The sequence below is a fragment of the Oxyura jamaicensis genome, chromosome 17 (assembly GCF_011077185.1).
Source record: "Oxyura jamaicensis isolate SHBP4307 breed ruddy duck chromosome 17, BPBGC_Ojam_1.0, whole genome shotgun sequence".
NCBI lineage: Eukaryota > Metazoa > Chordata > Aves > Anseriformes > Anatidae > Oxyura > Oxyura jamaicensis.
The window spans coordinates 2,084,026-2,104,442 of record NC_048909.1 but is presented as its reverse complement, the minus strand read 5'-3'; the positions used below and the strand labels follow the sequence as shown (position 1 = coordinate 2,104,442).

The 20,417-nt window shown below is 52.1% G+C and overlaps 1 protein-coding gene and 1 long non-coding RNA gene across 5 annotated transcripts in view; both read right to left on the bottom strand.

Moving 5' to 3' along the window:
* EHMT1 (euchromatic histone lysine methyltransferase 1) overlaps nt 1-20,417 on the bottom strand; it is a 114,729-nt gene that overhangs the window by 73,897 nt on the left and 20,415 nt on the right. Inside the window, exon 1 of one of the 4 annotated variants that reach the window (XM_035341395.1) lies at nt 3,685-3,719. The exons of the other annotated variants lie outside the window; for them this stretch is intronic. The gene's annotated coding sequence lies outside the window, so the exon portion shown is untranslated. Of the gene's footprint in view, nt 1-3,684; nt 3,720-20,417 lie in introns of those variants that run through there. 4 annotated transcript variants of the gene reach the window in all.
* Nucleotides 10,854-15,231, bottom strand: LOC118175313. Its single transcript, XR_004754940.1, has 3 exons — nt 15,219-15,231; nt 13,653-13,655; nt 10,854-10,943 (listed from the first exon to the last, which is right to left on the bottom strand). It is a non-coding gene; the product is annotated as an uncharacterized LOC118175313 (long non-coding RNA).

The following is a 20,417-nucleotide window of genomic DNA, read 5'->3' as shown; positions in this document are numbered from 1 at the left end:
AAGGGGGGTTGCTCGCACAACAGCCCGCACCCCACAAAGCTTTCCCCTTTATTTACCCCACGCAGTTCCCCCTTTAGCTACCCCAGCAGTTTCCCCACCTGACCTTGCCCATGGGGGGGCCAGCGCAGCCCTCCCCATTTCAAACACGTCCCACCAGGGCCCAGCAAAGTACGGTATTCTGACACCGAGCCTCCCTGGCCTTGGTTCTCCCATTCAAAGCTTGAAAATCCCTTTCAGAAATCTCACGTTTCCAAGAGGAAGGCAGCAGCACAACACAAAGGACACTGGGTTCCTCGGGGCTTTTGCTTAATTACACCATTACACACGGCATTTTCACAGCTCCCTTGCAGCGGAAACACAAGTGGGAGGCAAGGGGAGACGTTGCTTTCTATAGGAAGAACAATATTTGGCTCTGCAAAATGCAGGGGTCTCTCCTCATTTCCGTCAGGCTCCTCTCTCACTTCAGACCCTCCGCTTGCTCAGATCCAAAGCTCGCTTTCAGCCTCCTCAGAAGCTGTCCCCTAAACACAGGGGAACAAACCGCCAGCACCGAGGGGCTTTCTGTATAAGAAGAGCATTTCTGCTGGAATCCTGACGTGCTTCTGCCTCGCTAAGAACCGCTCCTCAGCTCAGCCACAAGCTCTTAAAATGCCTCCTTGCCTCCTCAGTGATTATTTACAACATTTCCTTGTGAGAATGCCCATTCCCAAGACACAGCAAGCGTCCTCAGCATCCTGCAGGAGCCGAAATGCCCACGCCCAGGCTCAGGTAACAGCCCTGAAGGAGCAGTCACTCATTAATGCACACTTCTGGAATCACAGTTTTCTCCACCTTTTGAAACTTTTTTTTTCCCAAAAAAAAAAAAAAAAAACATTTTCAAGCCACCTCCTCCCCTCCTGCTTTTAGTTTTAGAAAACTGCCTTGAGTTAATAAGAAACATGAAATGTTCCCTGGGACACTGTTGAGTACATCAAACACACCAGAAGGAGGAAAAAAAGAAAAAGAAAAGATGCCGTTGCGGCAGATGCTCGATGTAAGCTCTCTGAAGATGTTGCTCTGTTTTGATAAGAAGATGCATCGAGTATTTCATGTATAGGGCAATCCTAGAACTTTATTTAGAAGCGTATTGGCCAGACAGCTGTAATTCAGAGCATACGGTAGTCCTAACAGTTCCCAATTATAAACCCCTCCAGCTTTAACTTAGCGTAACCACGGCTCCTGTTGTGGCGATGTGAAAGCACCATTCCTCTCCTTCATTCAGCTCTTGCACACCACGAGCTCCCACCACAACAAAAACAGCCGTGCTCGAGAAGGGTGCGGAGTGGCACCCCTTGCACACCCCACCTCACCATTTGCTCACCGGACAAAGGGTTCGTGGGGTTATTTTGGGGCCAGGAGGTGGGGAGGGAGCAGCACAAAGCCGTCCTGCTCAGGCTTCTGCCAGGAACGCAGGCAGCGAAAATGGCTGCTCGCATTCAACCTCGCCTGTGCTGCAACGCTCAGCTCAAACACCAGGGCTCGGCGCGGATCCTGCCCACGAGCCTCACGTGTTCAGCGGTTCCCTGTTCTTTGACCTCACACCTATTTTGTTTTCAGCATTAGGGCATTCACGTGAAAACAAGAGAGCTCTTCACTGGGAGAGAATCGGTGCTTCGTGGTGTCTCTGTCCCCCAGAATCGCGAATACCGCAGTCGATGGCTCCAGCAGCGATTCCGCTGACGTTACGCGTTTCTCAAGGAGCAGAAGGAGCAGATGAACTCTAAACACAAAGCTCCTGCCCTCATGCAAACATCACCAGTTAAGAAGAGCGGAGAAATAAAGCAAGCATGACGTGTGTACGGAGTTGGCTCGGAAGAGGCTGCTTTTCAGCAGCTGCCATAAGGTGGCAGTGGGTCTTTAAGGCTACCTTACACCTTCCGCACAAGCACAATAGGAAATTATCACACCAGTGGTTTTCAGCATCTCAAACTGTTTAATCAAATTTCCTCATCGAGGGAGCCAGACCATACATGAAAACTTGGGCCCGAGATCATTTCAGTGCCAGAGTCACACAAGGAGAAAAAGCCACCGGGATCAATCTGGAAAAGCTGTAAATGCAGCCCCCGTCCGAGCCAAAGCAAATCAAAACCTTTTACTTTCAGCGTACAATTACAATGCCGTTTATTTTACATAAACACTTCTCTTTGTGCATTCATCCAACCACAAACAAGCCAGCATCTATTAAAAAACAGTGAAGCTTGCATCGCCGGGAAGCTGGGGCTCGAGCTGCCTTTCTGCAGGGACTGCACAACCAACGCCTTCGAGCTCGGCGCAGAGCTGCCCCATGGCCCGGGTCACGCAGAGGCTGGATCCTGCCCTGCCCCATCTCTTGCAGCTCAGAGAAGGCGGTGGAAGCCTTGGGTATGCCAGAAATGCAGAACTGGGCAGAAAATATGCGAGTAACTTTAGGTAGCAAAGGGCCTCATCACGCAGACTGCCCTAAGTGTGCGAGACCATCACCTGGGACGGAGCGATGGCATAGAGATGTGCGTGCTCTTCAGCACATGCTCAACTGCGTGATGTAAAGCAGCAAGAAGAGCCCTGAAGAGCAAGCCAGCCTGCTCACAGCATGCAGGATGAAGACTGTAACCTCAGAGATTTCTGTTAATAAAAGTTAACCATGGAAAGTTTGCAATGCCAAAGTGCTCCCGAGGCCCTGACACAGCAAGCCTTACCTTTAGAATCACAGAATACCCCGAGTCAGAAGGTATCATCAGTCCGAAGGGACCCACAAGGATCATCGAGTCCAAAGGGACCCACAAGGATCATCGAGTCCACCTTTGCTCAGACCTGACCGACGCCACCGTGGACACCCAACAGCACCGCTCCCAGGGGGCGCAGAGGCAGCCAGCCCCTCCTGCCCCACGCAAAGCGCCACCTCCCCTGCCCCTCGCTGACACAAGCCTGGGAGCCCACCCCAGCGTCCCAGTGTCACCACGGGGCCTGCTTGTGGGGCACGAGGGGTCAACCAGCTCAGCGGCACGGAGCTGCCGGTGCCTTCTGTCTGCGAGAGCCGGCTGCGTGAGCCCAGCCTCGCACACGCTCCCATTCCTTCCCCACACTCACTCACCAACACCTGAAATCCAGAAAGCAACGCATAGAAAAAATCATCATCATCATCATCATCATCCCAGCCAAAGGAACAGACACTCATATTCCTTCCTTCCCTTGCAGATCTGGAAGGGCCGATTTGGCAAGGTTTGTTTGCAACCCTTGGAATGCAAAACAAGACCGAGGACGGGAGCTGGAGTCTGACATTCCTTCGCCCTCCCACGATCAGGGACGGACCTGGCCGCAGAGCAGGTCGGTGCCCTGCGAGGCCTCCCATTAATAACAATTAGCGCCCGAGCGGCGGGGCCACGCTCACACGCCTTCCAAGGGGAAGGCGCAGCCCAGCGGGACCTCGCAGCCCTGGCTGCCGGCCCTGCCCCTCGGGGCACCACCCTGGCGCTCGCCAGGCCCCTGCTTGATAGAGGCTCGAGGGCAGCCAAGGTCGGGGTTTTCAAATCCTCCCCGCTGATCCGCGGGAAGCAGCACGAAGCCGGTGGCAGTGGTTGAACTGTGCTGCGCCTCAATCGCTGCCCAGAGCCGCGCTCCCGGAGCCACCGCGGCCCCGGGCAGGGCAGGGGCACGCAGCCGCCCTACCTGGGCGCCGCGGCCGCATCCTCCCGCGTCCCGACTGCAGGCCAATTCCTCCTCCAGCCACAAATCCATCTATCTATCTCCCTCTATGGGTGCAGCTTCCACCCCGGAGCATGCTCAGTGCGGGCTGATCTTCAGCCATTTCAGAGCCTTGATGAAATGTGAGCGTAAGGAAGTGTCATTAGCAGAAGGGGGGGAAAAAAGGAGAAAGGAAAGGGAAGGTGAGGGATTCCCGGGGATCCGGGAGACCTTCTGCTCCCACCAGCCAGGCGAGGCTCTGGCTGCAGGGCTCGCAGGAGGGATGAGGCTGCGAGCATCTCGCTTCAGAACAAAGGCAAGGCAAGTCCTGGCTCAGGCAAGCCTTGTGCAAAAAGCAGTGATGCCTACAGACTCTCGAGCCAGCATATTTTTCACTCTGGGCCTTCCACAAATTCGTGTTTTTCGCAAAATGCCATTAACACACCCCCCAACGGGCTTCATCGGACGCTTTCAGCTCGCGGTGCAAATAGCGCTTCCCGTCTGTCGTACAGCTGACCCCACAGCTCCCCAGCCCACGTAACCTGGACAATTTCAGCTCCATTTACAAGACACTCAAAAAGCACCCCAGAAGAAGGGGGAAAAGCCTACAGCACACACACGGCATGCTGTGCTTTCCTCAGAACATGAGTTTTAAGAGGTTTGGTTTTAGCTAGGCAGCCCCGAAACCCCTCCATGGCTACATTTTGTCTCTCTAAAACAACAGCAGCTCCACAGCAGAATACATAGAGAATTTTTTTCCTCCTCTCCAGTCTTCCAAACAACAAAAATACGCAAAGACAAAAGGCAGCTCCTGCAGAAGTAAAGCTTTGCAGGCCAGGGCAAAAAGTGGCCGCTAATCCCACGCAGGTTTTAATGCGAGCCCCAAGCCTCCTGTTGGGCCCAAGCCAAAGCCAACTCGGGGTGTTCAGATCCGTGAATTGTCCGTGCACAATGCCGAGCGGTCCTGGCTTCCTGCGCGCTCATGGCTCATATTCCTGTCCTGGACGTCTGGGGTCTGCTTCGGTGCCGCCAGTTTGCTGCTCCAAAGGAAGATTAACAAATAATGATAATAATGATAAAAACGCTGCACTTCAGAAGTCACGGTGATAGATGAACGCCAAAAGCGGGCTCTTTGCCTGAACTATGCTTCCAAGGTAATCACAAAAATACTCAGAGATTCTGTAAGATGCAGTAAGCCAAGGTAAACGTCTGATTTTCAGCAGTGCCCAGCACACTCCTGTCAGAGGCACTATGCAGACAGCTCTGCATTTTGTCCTCCCAGCTGAGAGCGAGCTCTCGTCCGCGTTACACTCCAGCTGAACACCGAGCTGGAGCTTTTTAGCAATTATTCCTGATGGCGAAGTCCTGGCATTCACATTTGACTTCTGGATGCAAGGCAGCCTTCCACGCCAAGCGCTGGCAAGTCGCATTTTACAAAGACATTTTTAGAGCACAAAGCATTTGGTAAAGTGACCCAGGATGAACCACGGCAATTTGGAATAAAGCGTGTGTGCTGAGCTGCCCCCGGGCCCCACCTCTGCTGCAGCATTTCAGCAAAGCACCAGGGCTCAGCCCTGCAGGAGCATTGGGTCCCTCGGTGCCCTTTCCCCAGGGACACTCGTCAGGGACACCGTTTCCAGAGCAGGATGCCACCCTCCCTGCACCGCACTAGGATCACCGAGGCACCACACAGCACATTGAGCACAGACCAGCAAACCCTGCCGACAAATTCTATTCTCGTCCCCTCGCCTGCCTTTAAATTGGAGGTGGTTTAAAAATAATATTCAGACCATAGGATCCTGAGGCATGTCTGCTGAATCGAGCAGTGTTTGCATCTAGCACAGCTCAAGCATGTCAAGTTTGTTTCCTTGGAAACAAAGGCCAATTTGCAAGCATTGCTTTCTTCCTTTTTTCCCCTTAAATATAATGAAGGCATACCTGCAGCTGTTGTTGATACAAAGGAATTAAAGCTGATTCACGTGCCAACAAAGTTCATAGGAGAATTATCAATACATTTCACTACTGAACAATTGGCTTGCTGCACCAAGGGAAAACCACAGTGCATCGCTATTTAAAATCCCCTTTTCCCTTCAATAGATGCACACTCAAGGCACGGCATTTATATTGTCTCCTTGGGGAGAGGGAGGAAAAAAAGGAAAGCCAGATTCATTTGCTTACCCTAGGCTAGGTACACGGGTTCCAGCGGAGGAACAATCTAAGAGGGAAATCCTGTATTGCTCCTAACACCGCTCCGAAAGCTGCACCAGCAGTGCTCAGAGCACACCTGCTTCGCACAGGCTGAAGAGCCAGCACAAGCTCAATAAAAAGGAAAGCGGTAACATCTCCTAGATGTGTTCGGCCAGTTTTAAGCCCAACTTTTTCTCGGCACGGGCATGCATTAGTGCTTAAGTGGGGAGTCAGCCTTTCCGTGCAGCCATAACTCTTCTCCCAGACAGAGCCTGCTCACATCAGAGGTCCTCACGCTGAAGGCAGTAAATCCCGCGGCGATGACACACAACCTCTGTGTGGGCAAGAAAGGAGGGAGGGCAGAAAGTGTCAGAGCTGCGCTATCTACAGCCTGCCTTGCAACGGCACCTGCACCTTCCAGAGCCTTCATCGGGCATCACAGGTGCTCAGCACCTCTCAAAAACCTGTCAGAAAAGGAGTAACAAGGACACACATGAGGATAGGAAATAAACTTATGGCTCCTTGAACACGCTGTCCCGGAGGCTGACCCGGCACAGAGCTCGCTTCCCAGCACGCCGGGGCTCCAGCTGCAGTCTCAGCTTGGGGTTACCCAAATGTCCGAGGGAGCAGAGCCTGGCTCTCCTCTCGCTGGCATCAGCGCCACAACGTCAGAGAAAGCCAACGGAGCTGCACCAACAGGGGCTGGCAGAGCAAGAGCAGACTCCTTCCCCCACCTAAAGGACAAAGCCTCGCGATTCCCTGCCCCTGGAGGCCCAGTTTCACCACCAGAGCCATCAGCACCCACCCCCGACCCTGGATGCCCCAGCACTTCTGGAGGTCAGGGCTCGGACTCCAACACGCCCCGTCCCCCACAGAGGCTCCAAGCTTGCAGATGCCTCTTCACTGATAGAGCAACACTGACAGACCAACCACTGCACTCAGCTATAGGCAAAAAGCATCAGAAAATACCTCCACAATGTCAGGCAGAACTGCTCGGTGTCTCATCCTCCACTACCCTGCCCTTCAGTGCGGATGGACAGCACCCAACAGCAGCAACACGCTTCCATCCCTGCTGCGATCGAGCCATCCTGGAAGCAAATCCCCCACTCTGCAAGTGGGAGCACCCTAGGCCGAGGCTGGGTAGGTATTAAAAATACTTAGTTTTATCCCAACCCATGCTCTAGCCACCATGAATTCTGGGGGAAGAACAAGGAAAATGATCTAGCTCTTCCCAAGCAAAAGCAGAACATACACTGAAAGAAAGCACCTAAACACCACTGTGTAAAAAAAGAACCAGGCACCGTGATTTGCTGAAATATATTGCAACAATAAACAGTTAGGGCTTCTTCCTAAGGAATTCACGAGAAGAGATGTGAGGAGTAGATAACATCAACGCCTCCATTTTACACATGGAAAAACTGAGGCTTGGAGCATGAATTGCTAGAAGTTTCTGGAGTGGTCCTACACGCACGTATGGGACAGAGGAACGTGGGAAAGGTGACCTGGACCTGAAGTCCTGCTCCGCTGCTCTCCTGCCGAGTCGCATCGGGTGGCTGAGATCCAAAGGAGGCGTTGGGACAGGCAGTGTGGGACAGCTTCACCTTGCGCCTCAGGGAAGTTCGGGCATTTTAAGCTCCTTTGAAAATCTCATCCTCTATTTTTTAAAAATAAAGTTAATTGACTAAAACAAAAGGTACCAATATAATTACAAATGTCTCGGTATTTTCTCCCTCTGTATCGGATTCCCTGTAACTAATATGATTTTTGGAGGGGAGGGGAAATATTCACCCAGAACAGCAAGCCTTCAGCCCTGAGAAGCTCTCCATGCCCAGTGCTGAGGTCTGAAGCAGGAGGGTGCCGCGGGACAGCAGGACGCAGCCCAGACAAACGCAGGAGGGAGGTCGGACCCAAACTGAGCAAGGGGAGCAGTAAATTCAGGTTCGTCACTTCGCAGAAATTTCCTGTCGGGTAAGGGGGTGCACGTCAAAGCATCCAGGCAAGGACAAGGAGCTGAGTTATTTTGTTATGCTGATGTGTTCAACACCTGGCAAGTGTTTCGGTGACAACCTTGTATGGAAGCCAACGCCGACACGGATACAGGGCGAGGGTACACCACTTACTAGCAAACTTAAGACTTGCTTCCCTTCCCTTCCCTTCTCTTCCCCTCCGGCCTGGCAGGCGCTGCCGCGCTGCTCGCAGACATCCGAGGGCACGGAGCCAGCGCCTGGGGCCCCACGTATTCCTGGAGATTTCCGAACACAGATTTAAATTGGGGAAGATAGTCACAGGATTTATTTTAATGCCCAAATCATTAAACCACCCGCTTTGATTGGGTTCCCAGGGCTGCACCGATAAAGACTTGCTGTATTACAGCGGGCACATGCGAGGCTGAGACTCAAAGCTCAGCTCAAAGACTGATGAGCTCACTCTGATACTTTCCCACATGAAAGCTCTGTAGAAAGAGCAAATTTCAAATCAAGAAGCCCTCACTGATCTCGGGTGGCCAGCTTGGACAGCGCCTTTCAAGCCTGCATCTCCTACAGCAAGGTGCAGCAGTCGGTGCACTTGACAATAAAGCACCAGCTTCACAAATTAAACCACTATTGCAAAACAAAACCAAAGCTTTCCTTCCAGCTCTCCCACCTTTTCCCTCCATGTGTAACATGCTTACTTGCGTCTCAGGGAGGCATAATTGTGTTAACATTTTAAATCGAAGTGCTCGGAAGACAGCAGCACACGAGAAGAGAAGCAGCCGCACGGGACGCTGCAGCAACGCACCCAGCTCGCAGAGCCCCGAGCCGGGGAAGGGGAAAGCTGAAGGTTGCAAAGCGGCTGCAGCACAGCCCAAGCTGCCTGCTCTCGGCCACCGCAGCCAAAACGTTCTGGAGGCAAAGCAGAAGGCAGGAGGCTACTGGGGGGAACTTTTGCACACTTATTGCAGGGGGAAAGGGCTTCAGCCCTGCCCCTGCTCTGCACAAAGCTCAGGCTCTGCCTCCTGCTGTGCGATCTGCATCCAAAGCCCCACAGACCCCTGGAAGCTTCTCCTCCGCTCTCTGGTCCCGGAGAAGAGGCAAGCAGAAGTGCTGCCGCTCTGGTTTGGCAGCGCACCAAAAAATAGTGCACAGGCAACAGGAGAAGACAAATCCTGATTTTTTTTCCTCCTGAGACAGGAAGCCAAACGTCGGCCGTTGGCAGCCGCTCGCTCGCTCCCAGGCCTCAATGAAACAAACTCCAGGACAGCCGAGGTCAGCCGGCTCCTCCAGCGCTCTGCCCCACGTCTGCTCGGCAGCATCAGCCCTGCCGCCGGGTTTTTTCTTTTCCTAAATCCTTCTGTAGAAGGAGCAGAGTAAAGGACCAGTTGTAAAGCAACCTGAGACGCTTGCCATTTCAAACCACATTCAACACCGTTCTTGCTCTCTGCAGTGAGCAGAGCCTTGCAGAATTCCTGCCGTGCCCCGCGCATCCCCTTCCCACCTAAATGCACCCGTTCCCAAGGAGGGTGAACAGATGCCATAAAGCAAAGTTTAACATCAAGCTATAAAAATGCAAAACAGGCGGCACCCATTGCGATACACGGACAAAAGGAAGAGAAACGAGGTTCATAAAAACCCCAATAAATGCAAATTCTCCTGCAGCCGTGTAGCTCATGGACCAGCCCATGGATAAATGCCAGGCTGGAGCGCTCGCACGGCAAGGCAACCTGCGGGGAGGGAGGTGAGCACGTGGGAGCTCCTGCGTGGGTCTAAGCAACAAAGGGAGGACCCTGACAGCGATGTAGGGCACCAGCGTGCATAAAGTGACCGAGTCCGGTAGTCTGACGGATCCGCTTATTCTTCTCAGGTGCTTATACCTTATTTCTGATCCCTGTAACACTGCCCTGTGCTGCCAGTTAACTTCAGCTTCAGGAGTCCATCAGACTCCTTGGGAAGGAGGACGGTGGCTGCCATCGTTTTGCTTCACAAGGGCCACGTCCCAGAGGCTCCCGCCCCGACGATTTGCAGCAGGCTGCTCGCAGAACCGCGGCCATCTCAGCCTGCGTCCCACCATAAAATCTCACCAAGTGTTTTGTCCCATGAATACAATGCACTGCTAGAGGTGAAAGCCAAGCTTTTTGGTAAGAAGCAAGCTCTGCCGAGCACACGCCTTCAGACTGGCGATGTCTGCTGGTGACACAATTCATTCTTCTCTCCGGGTGTAGTTATTTCAGTGCAGCATCCGCCTGCACTGCAAAAGCCAACTCTGTATTAGAAGGGCTACTTGAAGGTAGGTTGCACGGAGCTTGAAATTCTGTCACCTTGTGAGCGTACAAAATACCAAGTTGACTTCAATTAGCCAAATAAAAATAGGCTTTGCCTCCACCAGGCTGCAGAGCAGCCACCCACCGGGATGCCAGCACAGCACTTTTGGCATCGTGGACAGTGTGCAACTGTGGCACAGCCACAGCAGGCAGATGTGTCAGGGCCATACCTTGGGAAACGCAAGCGCTGCAAACTCTTTATTCGTTAGCTGTGTCCGGCTGAGCTCCCTTCTCTTCCCAGTTACCCACCTGCAGGGGCCTCCAAAATCAGAGCCCACAGAGCGCTGCCTGCCCCAGCCTCTCTTAACGGGAATTGGAGCCCCTCTGCCATGCCCACAGAGAGAAGCGGGGCCAGCCCTTCCCATTCATCGCTCCATCATGATCTGGGGGCTTGGGGGATTTTTTAAATCATTTTTTAAGCACCAGCATAAAGGACAATTAAAGCAAATATTCTGCAACCTGCTGTAGAGACAATGATCGGCACTTGCCTCTGAATCCCTCATTTTGTTTGCCATCTTCAACCGCTTTCCATCTTCCTGCCTACACATTGAGGTGTCTTTCCTCATTTGCTTTGGGATCAGGGATTTTTGTTGTCAGCTGTTCGCAAACACATGTGCCCATGTCTGCATGTTTCAAAGTTTCATTGTCCGTGTCATTTTTTTCCTTTCAGTTTTGAACTCTCTTCCCCTATTTGTAATTCCCGTTTTCAATTTCTCCTCCGTTTCTGATTTATTCTCCATCCTACTGCTCCCATTCTAGGCTGCACAACACCGGCCCTGTGCTCACCTCCGCTGAAGTCAATCTATGCTACGGGGTCCCTACAGCAAAGCTGCAAAGCCAAGAGAGGGACAATGGGATGTGCAAGCAAGCAGCCAGATGTCCTCCCGAGGACCTCATCGAGCCTGGGACCTGTCAGGCTCCGAGGGCACAGCCGGGAGGTGGCCAAGGAACAGACTTATGCTCATTTCTCTTCCGACTCCGGATCTCTGTCTCCCCTCCCCAGCAGGCCCATTGGCTTTGCAGGGAAAGTTTATGGTGACGGCCTCTGCTACATTACACCTTATATCGCCACTTGCTTTCTTCTACCATGAATCATTAACAATCCCCATTTATCATCACACAATTATTATCTTCTACATTAAAATAATTAAGAAAAATCGCACTAGGCTTCAGGTTTTAAGAGAGACAAACTATCCCACAGGAAAGCACACGCTTTTTCTTCCTTTTTAGCAGACAAAGTAAAGCACAGCTGACTTTTGAGCCTGCCAAGCAGCCGTTCTGCCCTTTTTACATCCCACGCGAAGAGGCGATGCACTGCGGAGCCACAGCAGCACGATCCCGCTGCCTAGTGCTTTGCAGCGAGGTATCCTGTTAATACAGCGCAATTAAAACGGCCTCAAAACATTTTTAACCTTAAATGCTAAAAAAGGCTAAAATACAGAACAACTTAGGAAATGCGTCAAATTTAAAAACGAACAGTCCCCAGCTGCCCGGCAATGATGCCTTCCACCTGCTACACAACACGAATGTACTCCCCAGCGCCACAGCGCCTTTGCCCATCCACAGCAGCGAAGCCCTGCCAAAGAAAAGCACAAGGGGCCTGGCCTCGCCACGAGGCGATGAGGAATTAGGAGAAATAAATGAGCACAAGGAAGACGCCACGCCAAGACAGACCCCAGCCTCCCCTGCGCCCCAAGGAGGCTCGAAGGGATCAGCATCCTCGTGGCGTGTCTGGGACACACGTGGCTCCTTGGTGGATAAGGAGAGCAGGGATGGGTTTTAAGCGCTCTTGATCATTCCTCGGAAATAAAATTTAAAAAATGAAAATAAAAATTACTCATTGAGCTATTAGAATGTGCAAACATTTCGCCTTGTGTTCCGACTGCCACATTTAATATTTCAAGCAACATCCAGGCCAATATTGTTGCTTAATTTAACATAACTGGATCCTGAATGCATTTCTAACAGATTAAACCGCAGAAATATCCACATGTTTTAATGACGATTTGGCACTCCTCAGAGCCAAACAGATTTTAGCAATATTTTTGGACTACAAATTCTTTCATAAGAAAAGAAAGCCCACTGGTAATGTATCTGCATTCCCTACATTTCAAGTTTTGGGGGATTTAAGTGCAAATTGGAAAACCTAAATATTTAGTGCCATTCTAATTCAAGCAACATCTGGGCAATTTTCTTCGCCTCGTAAAAGCTTCCAGCCAGCCCCGCGGAGGCTCAGCGCATGGCGCTCCTGCAGAATGGCTCCTTCTCCATTCGCATGCCGCAGTCAGATCCTGTAGTTTCTATGCCAACGAGCATTTGTAACTCTTTAAAAAGCACATTTGGAAGTGGGGGGAGAAGAAAGATTTAAAATGTGATAAAGATTTTTTGTTTGGGGCGGGGTTTTTTTTTGGTTTGGTTTGTTCCCTCTGCCCCATTTAATTATCTTTTAATTTTTTTTTTGTTGAGGAAACCTCAACAAGGCCCAGTAACCACCACCCCTCCAGTGGCAGCTTTTCTACCTGCTTCAAAATAAAGCAGTGACTCAGTAAATGAAGCAGAAAGTTTGTTCAGTTAATCCAACACATAAATATATACATATAAACAGACACATACATATATATACACACATATATATTTATAGAGATCTCTCTCCAGAAAGAATCAATGCCAACCACCCACCAGCAGCTCTCCCACCAGAAGCTGGTCCCGGCCCCAGCCCCACCAGGATAACCGAGCACAGCCAGACGAACCCACGGCCCCATCCCAGCAGGACCCATACCAGTGTCCCAGTCCCAAGGAAAAACAGCAGAGACCAGCAGCAGGCCCAAGCCATCACCCCAAAGTCCGCGGGCCGAGCTTTCACCAGGTTTTGCAGCACCACCTCCCCTCCTCCCCACCCCTGCCCTCGCAGCTGGCTCCAATTTCGGACTTAACGCGTGAGCTGGGAGCCGGGGTGCTCGAGGTGCACGGAGACAAAACCACCGCCGTGAGACAGCAAGGTAAAACATGTGAAGCAAACAACATGGCCTCACTCATACCTTTCCTTTTGTTTTTGTCCTTTCACGTAGGCGCAGCCTCCCAGGCATGTTGGCGCCACCGACTCCTCTCCCACCTGGGCCCGGCAGCCCCAGAGGACGGCAGGCCGGGAGGTGCACGGCTGCTCCCCGCGCCGACCGTTCACAGGCCCAGCGGTAGTGACCGTGTGTCTGTGAGCTCCCTCACCCCACCCTGAGACCCTCTGACACAGGGCCTGATGCTCTGGGCTGTGAGGGCAGTGAGGCTGCTGGCGGAGCCACGGAATCTTTCACAACGGAAACGTCCATCGGGATCACCATGCCCACCGGTCAGCCTGACCCACCAATCCCATGGCTGGGCCGTATCCCTTGGTGACACCTTCACAACCCTTAAACACCCCACAGGGTGGGGATTCCACCACCACCCCGTGAAGCCTCCTCCGGTGCTCAACCACCCTCTCCATGAAGGAATTCTTCCCAAAGACCAATCTAAACCTCCCTGGTGCAACTTAAGACCATTTCCTCACTTTCTATGAATTATCACTTGAGAAGAGACCAGCACCCTCCCCACTGCAGCCTCCTTTCAGGTGGATCGTGTCCTGGAGGAACATGAAAGTACGCTTGCCACTGATGCCACGCAACACTCAATCCCAACCACAGGACCAAGAGAAGACGTTCTCAAGGACGTGCATATGGCAAACTTCTCGTCCTTCAGCTAGGCTGTGGGCATGCAGAGGGGAGCCTTGGGCACCCTCAGCCCAAGCAGAGGGGAGGCTCAGGTTGGGTGTTAGGAACAGGTTCTTCACCGAGGTGGTCGGGCACTGGGACAGGCTGCCCGGGGATGAGGTCATGGCACCGAGCCTGCCGGAGCTCAAGAAGTGTTTGGACAAGGCTCCAAGACATAGGGTCTGGGTTTGGGATGGTCCTGAGTGGAGCCAGGGGTTGGACTCGACGGTCCTTGTGGTTGCCTTCCAACTCAGGCCATTCTGTGACTCTGTGAAATCATTCACACACTGATCCTCTGGCAGGGCACCAGCTCATCCCCTCCACGAGTGCTGCAGAGCAACACACAGCCGGTGTCAGCAATAACCAGCAGGATGATAGGAGAGGTTACGTCCAAAAAATGCTTCTCAGAACAGGCTGGTGGGTCATCAGCTCTCACACACTGACGGGCCTTGAGAACGAGCGAGGTGCCACGCAGAACAAAGCCCTGACCACCCGCTTGTTCTGCCCTTCGGTGTACTGCCCGGCCAGTTCCCATCCTCTCACCACCCTTGCCACTGATCGTGCACCATTTCACAGCCCTCCTGACAGAAACACCGGCAAGCACAGGGCTCCACACAAAACTCCACATGACCGATGTTCAGACTCTTCCTTCACACCATGCATACGCAGCGAATGCTGCCTACAGAACAGGACCATAACCGGTCAGTGATTTACATCCACTGCAGCAAACTGGATGGAAACCTGGGGCTGCACAAGCTGGACGTGCTGCTCCATCGGTGACTTTAGCAATAGATCCCAAAATGCCGAAATGAACAGCAGCTTTCTATGGAGAGGAGATGGCCACCCACATTCTGTAGCTGGGATAATTTCTTCCATGCTGTGCACAATGACCCAAGCACACTGTCAGCAAGCAAGAATCGTCCCCATCAGCTTCAGAATAACAAGAAGGGGCTGGTTTCCTGCTGCAGCCCCCCGGGAAGCGGAGGGGTCACTGGTGTGTGAGCACAGAGAGCGATCCTGAATCAATCCATGCCAGAATCAAAGTCTGTCGGGAGTGGCAATGAGTGCCAGGTTTGTGATGGTTAAAGGCAAACAGAAGATTGGGGTGGGCAAGGCACAGCAGGTGGACCTCCAGAAGCGTACCCACATGCCCAGTCTGATGGTCCCCAGGCTCGCACTGTGGCCAGGAGGCTCCCTCCGTCCCTGCTGCGAAGGCTGGGAGCTGAGCATCGCCGCATCCCCACCGCCCGCCAGCTGGGTGCCACACAAAGATCACAAACATAACTAACTGCTACCCTGCTCTCCTCCGTGGTGGATCACACTCTGCTCCTTGGGAGCAATTTCATGTAAGGGAAGGGGCAAATATGACAGATGTGAGGAATTTATTGCTGTAGGGTTTCTAGTGTTGAAACTGCCCTAAAACTGTCCCTAGTTCCTCCAGTGAGCCAAGGACAGCCAGGGCCACGCTCAGGTCTGATGCCAGCCCCTTGTCCCTGGGGGAACAACAAAGGAGGCAGACACACAACACAGCAGGGCAACAAACCCTCTGTCACACCAGATGTTAAAGCATCTCGCACCTTCTCTTTGCCTGTCCCCAACGCAATTGCCCATCAATCCCCAAGCCAACATTTTTAGCTGTTTCCCAAAGCTTGTTGGAAGGAAACTGAGGAGGCAGCTGGAGGGCAGCCTCAGTACCCCCCTCGCTCTGGTTCAAGGCCGGGCTGTGCCACTACCTCTGCCCACAGCTGGCAAAGGTATGGATGCATGGCTGGGAGAAAAAATAAATGTGCCGGGGATAAAATATGAAATTGCCTTCCTCAACCAATGCACCCACAAAAGCTCTAATTTAGCTCTCGGGTGCAGCACTGCGTATTCCATCACTTCTGAGCCTTTTAAGGAAGCGCTCCGGCATCTTCCCAAATTAACCAGGTAACGCTCTGCGGTCGGACAAAGTTAAAAATAACCAAGAGTGGGGGCTCAGCAAGAAGCTCCTGCAGGGAAAACCTCGTCCCATCACGGCCACAAGGAAACAGGCCCTTGTCCGTCCGCGGGCACTGAAAGGCAGCAAAGCCACCTCCCCGGCTAACGCACAATGGAACCCAAGGACAACGCTCCCCATTAATGCCGGATAATTATAGGGCTTCAATTGCAGGCAGTCCATATTGCAAGCAAAATCCTACATTTGACTTGCACTATCTACCACAGCAGGCTTGACCCCATTTTAATATGCAGAAGAAAAAAAAAAAAAGAGAAAAAAAAACTCATAATCCTACAGAACACAGAGCAAATAGCACTCTCTGGGACTACTTGAATACCACCTTATTAAAATACAAACATGTTCCTACAGTGGCTCACTGATTTTAAATATTCACCATCTTTTCATTTCAGGTTCTAAGCACTTTGCCTGGCAACTGTCTGAAGGGCAAATCATTATGGAAATAGGAAGACAATTAATTTTCTTTTATTCTGGAAGAGGATTATTGGAATAAATAAAATAATCAGCTTAGACAAAAACACAATTCGCAACTTACGAAAAACAGAGGACTTTTTTTTCCATTCTTATTTCCAAAGGAAAGATGTTCTTGGATGGAGTTTGCAAGGCAAGAGCAGAAGTTTTGGAACTAAATAACCTTGGACTGCTAACTCACAGCCCCCTGTGTGCCATCAACAGGAGGAAGGCTGTCATTTCAGACACCTTCAGAGCCACTTCTTTATTTCTGCTGTTATTTAGCAACTTCGAACACCAGAAAAAAAGATGCCAAGGCCACTTCTCCTTTTGCACAGGTGTAGGAGCTCCCAGCTAGAGGCAGCCCTAAGCTGAGCAGGAAAGGCTTCACGGCAGCGTCACGCCAACACTGGCAGCCACAGACTGGGCAGTGACAGCAGCATTTTAGGGTCCCCTCCCATCCATGCCTCAGTAAATCCACATCAAGTCCATTGGAATTAATGGATTTATCTGGATTTCAAACACTGAAGGGGGTATTGGAAGGGGTTTCAAAATCAAGCAGAGGAAGGCTGTATGCTAATGCTTGCAGATGAGTTCCAAGGAGAGAGGTCTCATCAGTGCCGCTATCTGATGGCAGCTCAGCATCACCACTACCATGGCTGAAGGAGTATCGGATACCCCGTGACCTGCATGCATGCCTGCAGACATGAATTAAGTCAGAGATAATGCATTTAACTCCCAAACCTAGAGGTAGAAATGAATAAAAGGACAAGGCAGCCTTCGGGTGCACGTTAGCATGAGATGCAGTTGTTTTTCACTGAGCAGTGTTGGGATACCTGGCAAGAAGCGCACCGTTGTTTCTGAAAGACTTCTCCAGTAAGCAGTGTGAGGTATAAAAATAGCGTGGAACCTTTGGTTCAAGGTTGCTACAGCCTCGAAGAAGATAGAGAGGTAATTGATGGAGGCACAGATTCCTGGGAACACTAAGGACTGTAAAAGTACTGAGAAATCAAATTGATGATCTGGAAAATAAGACAAGATTAAGAACGATCAGGTTAGTGGGGGCTCCTGAAGGAGCAGACACAGGAAAAAGCAGACTCGCGGCTCGCAGTGGGTTGTGGAGGAGGTCAGGGTTGAATAATTCCTGATGTCGGTTGCACATCCCGGTGAGCCGGGTCCCCAGTCGGGACCAGCAAGCAGCGCCGCGCGCTGCTGGTGAATGGGCTGCCTCATGCCTTGCACAAATCCAAGCCTGGATCCGGGCTCCCAGCACTGTGCCCCTGCTCCCTGGCTTTCTAAAGCAGCCTCTGCACAGCCCCAGGTGCCGATGGGCACGTGGCAGCAGCTGGAGAAGGCAGCAGCTGGATGAGCTCCTGCAGGCACCGGCACCGCAGGGCGCAGCCCTCTCCTCTGTTTGATTTTTAGCTGCAAGCCGCCGCGGCAGCAAGTAGGTCACGGGCGAGACAGCACTTGAAGCATCACCTGCTGTTCACTTCCTCTTCTTTTAGAAGCCACCAAGGCGCTTCCGTCCCTGCACTGCCACCCTTGGGACCCGACACGGCCCCGCCGTCCCTCCTGTCCTCTTCTCCTCCGGCACAGTGTGGGGCTGCCTCCCTGCCCCACTGCACCCCGTATCTCCTGGGCACCAGGCACACGGCCCTACAGCAGGGTTTTCACTGCAGACCATATTTTTCCAAGCATAACACAGAAGTCGTAAGTGTGTTGCATTGCTCCTCCAGCACTCCGAAGCCTGAACATATGCCTTCCACGCTGATCAGTTCATTAAGCTTCATCCACCATGGGAATGGGGTTATTCTACTAATTTCACAGCCAGGTTAAGAAATGCTGCTCCTTCCCCTGAGCCTGCCACTTCGCTTACAACAACCCCTGGGGATAAAGGGGTGGGAATCCTCTGCTCCCAGCCTGTAAGTCCCCTCTCCAGGCAGGGCTTCCCTGGCACAGATCTCCGTGCCTGGTGAGGAGATGCTGTGCAGCCCTTCCCCGCTTCACCCGGGATGTGCGCAGAGCACAAAGCAGCAAGGAGCCAGCACAAGGTGCCAAGGAAGCCGAAATGCGGCCATGCCCTGGATTTGGAAGTGGCTGGGAAGGCAGGAGATAAAACTGCTCATCCAAAGTGAGCCTCGGTAAGGCACAAACACAGAGGTGCTGAGCTTCTTGGCAGAGAGAGGATTCATCACAGCAACTAATTACAAGGCTGATACCACAACGACTGGTTTTAAAGTCGTTACCAATTGACTGCAGGTTGGCTGAAACAGTTAGAATGAAGAGAAGCAAAGACAACAGGCTTTGAAGCAGTCATTATTTCATTATTAGAGACTGGGACTTGGTGTGACGTACCACCCAGCAGTAACTTTCTCCTTCCTGCAATCGCTGCGGTTGTGTCAGGCTTCTTCAGACATGCCTGTGAGATTCAGTCCCATTTTCTTGTGCCAAACACTGGCCTTGGCTGCCACCAAAGTCCCAAATTCGTGTTTCAGTTCCTCCACTGAGCAAGGTTATGCCGATGGAAAAGCAACACAACTGGCCACAAGGGCAGGTTATTTCACAGAAATCCAGGAGCTGCACATGCAGGCAATGAACCCCCAAATGCCACGTTTCACATCTCAATAAAAGCCACATGGATGCACCCCCTGCACGCACCGCAGTCCACGCAGCCCCACCTGGGCTCCACACGAGCAAAACGCCCTTGGTACCGTGTGGGGCTGGGCTGACATCCCCCTTCTGCCCAGAGGCCTTGAGCTCAGCCCAAGCACCAGCCAGTGCCTCCCACAGACACCCCCTGTCCCCAGGGGTGCTGCTTCCGCCAGCCCCACAGCTCGTGGCAGTGCCTGTTCCACCCGCATGGTGCTAGGCTGGTGGCTGCACCCTGTGGAGCTCCAGATCACATCTGCAAAGTTTTAAACTGGACAGAAATTAGATGTGGATGCAGCTTTTCTTTTTTTTTTTTCCCCTTCAGACTTCGCTGCCGCGGGGCCTGCCGGCGCTGAAGGTCTTGGCAGAGCAGAGGAGCGCTGCTTCAGCCGGAGGCACAGTATCCCCAGGACACTGAAAGCTTCCTAAGAGCTGCACTCCTTCTAGGGGCTCCCTCTGAAAATAGCTTCTCTTCCCTATTTTCCTCTAAGACAAGAAGAGGAGGAAGGCTCTACTCTTTGGCTTTGAGCCACAAGGTATGGCATAAGGGAACAGTGCCACATTTCTCCTTTCACTAAACTTCTTCCATGTTTCCTGGTGCCCGCGCCAGGTGACCTTGCACCAGGCAAGCAAATGGGGCTGTACCGGGGACCAGAGGAAGGAGTTTGAAACCCTGGTGCCACCCAGGCACTTGGTCCTGTGCTTGTACAGCAGGCCCCCACCCACACACCTTGGGTTAATGAAGTAGTTTTGTTACATCCTGCTCAGAAGTAAGTTTTAAGGTTTATTTCCATGTCCCCTTTTTTTGAAAACATTATTTCTCAGCCCTTCAAACAAGCACGCTTCCGCCGGGACGTCACTGCTTTCCTCACAACTCAAAATCCCCTCTCATGGTGATAATTACGTCACTGGCGTAAGGTAAAAGGCCACACCAGACAACACCGAACCACAGAGGAACACATAGCACCGCCGACCCCTGCAGGACCTCAGTCCTCTGAGAGGACGAGGCTTTGTCCTCACGACTTCCAAAACGCTGTTCTGAAAGCAGCGACCCTCCCCATAGGTATTTATATTGCTGTATCTCTATCATTTTCCTCACACCCATCAAAATGAAGATATAATTAACTCATCCTCAATAGAAATTACAATGATTTTGAAACAGCAAGAAACAATCTATTTGCATTTGGTAGCTAATTATTCCCCCTACGCGCACACCCATCAATGTTCCCTAAAACCATCCTCAGAGCGCAGACAATCTGTGCTAGCCACAGCTTCAGAAAGGAGGGGAAAAGGAGGAACTGAGCGAAAAACCTCAACACTGGGCAGGCAATGTTTCCTTGGAACACGCAGCATCCCTAGCGCAGCAACGCCCAGGGCAGGACTGCCCTCCTGAACT